Below are 1,817 nucleotides of genomic sequence, written 5' to 3'. Positions count from 1 at the left end.
AACAAGGTCACATTCTGGGGTACCATGGAATTAAGAAGTCCTATATATGTATTATTTGAGAGAGAACATCATTCAATTCACAACATGGTGGTTCCCTTGACCTCTCAACCAGTTGTGTCTCTGCTCTTAAAGTAGTGCCTTGGCAGTAACACCTTATGATTTTTCTGTCAAACTTTCTAGTGGCTGAGTACTTCTGACGAACTCTCACGTCCATGGCTAATGAGGAGTTCTTGAAATCTGAGAAGTCATGAGATCAGAAGCCTAGGCTTTGTTTTCCCCAAGATCTCAGGGCCATTGGCTGCTGAAGGCTAGGAGGGGTTGTGAAAGGCCCCCTTGTAATGGTCTTCCCCTTCCAGTTCCCCTCCACTCAACTCTGAGCCTCTCTGTCGCTGGCATCTCTGCGTCCCAGCTGGGAGTGGTAGATGAGCAAGTGGCAGCAAGGACATCTGTACTTGGGCACTCAGTAGTTCAGGTAAGAGGAGCAAAATCACATGTGGTACTCACCCCAGTTACCTGAAGTCCAGGTGCTTCAGGCATCGTGAAACAAGTGAACTGACAAGATTGTTCTGGCCTTTGGCCTTTGCAATTGGGGATGCATTCGTGACTACCTAAATGGCTCAGGAAAGTGATTGATAAAAGACTCGCCCTCATTTCAACCTTTTCTAGTCCCGGACAAGGAAAAACAAACCAATTTGTGCCAGAGAAAACTTCTACTTGCCTGATTGCACCCCCTTCCTTCCTCCACACCCTGGCCTCCTGCCCCCTCCCCCCAACTTGTTACTCCTGATCTGTGAGGTGAATGGCTCCTTCTGAGTTGGGTTCCTGTTTCATCTTCTTCCTGCTAATTAACGTGAAGTACCCGTTTCTGAGAAGTGCCCAGCTATTTATTTCAGAACAGGCAAGTCTGAACACAGTTCTACCAACCACAGTAGGAGAAAGAAGAGGTAAAGGTACTTGTCTCATCCAGGCGAGAGCCATGGGCACTGGGGTGCTGACATTGGGGAGAAGGATGTTCATTTTTACGACATAGAGTTCAGGGTCTTTGAGATCCTTTCTGGAAGGGCAGCCTTACCAGTAGGCAAAAAAGGGGCTTCCTATAGTTGGAGGGGCTTCAGGCAAGGTCTACTGTGCATAGCCATAACATAATCAACTGCCCGCCGCCCCGCCATTATACTATTAGAAATTCTATTCTTTGGCTCATTCATGTAGGTTTTGTGGAACCACCTTTAAAATGAAGATAACCTCAGAGAGTATTTTACTTCAGCAAGAAAGGCTTCTTATAATTGGGACACAAACTTCCCATGTTGGTCGGGATGGGCTATTGTGGAGTTAGGGAGAGAAGTGGTCAGAGAAAGGATGGGCCCCACCAGCTAAGTGGGAGTAAGGGAGCCTGATGAAGAATTTTGCTTGAGGATTTTCCTCAGGGATAGCTTTGTTCTGTGGTTACCAATCAGAAAGTGTCAAGTTGAGGTCACTTTAGTCATTGCCATCTGCAAAAGAGGACAAAGGCCAGTTTGTGGTCAGGGATCCCAAGGCAGGAGGTTGGATATGGGGACGGTTAAGTTTGTAATGCATTAGTCTTGGAAAAATGGTCTTTAGTCAGTGAAGGAAGTTTTAGATGAGAAGGCGAGCCTGATAGGCCTTTTAAATTAAATTAAATTTAATTTAATTTTCTATTTACTGCAGAGAATTCATAGGGAAAAAAATCAGGATTTCTCAGGCAGTTTTTCCTTTAAAGAACCCTCACAACTAAAGGGTAAAATATCACAACTGAAATGACTTTTTCTCATGCTGTGAAAGACGCAAAGAGGAGCATC

This window comes from Acinonyx jubatus, chromosome B1 (genome assembly GCF_027475565.1).
Source record: "Acinonyx jubatus isolate Ajub_Pintada_27869175 chromosome B1, VMU_Ajub_asm_v1.0, whole genome shotgun sequence".
Taxonomy (NCBI): Eukaryota; Metazoa; Chordata; class Mammalia; order Carnivora; family Felidae; genus Acinonyx; species Acinonyx jubatus.
The sequence above is the reverse complement of the archived record's forward strand: the minus strand, read 5'-3'. Positions refer to the sequence as shown.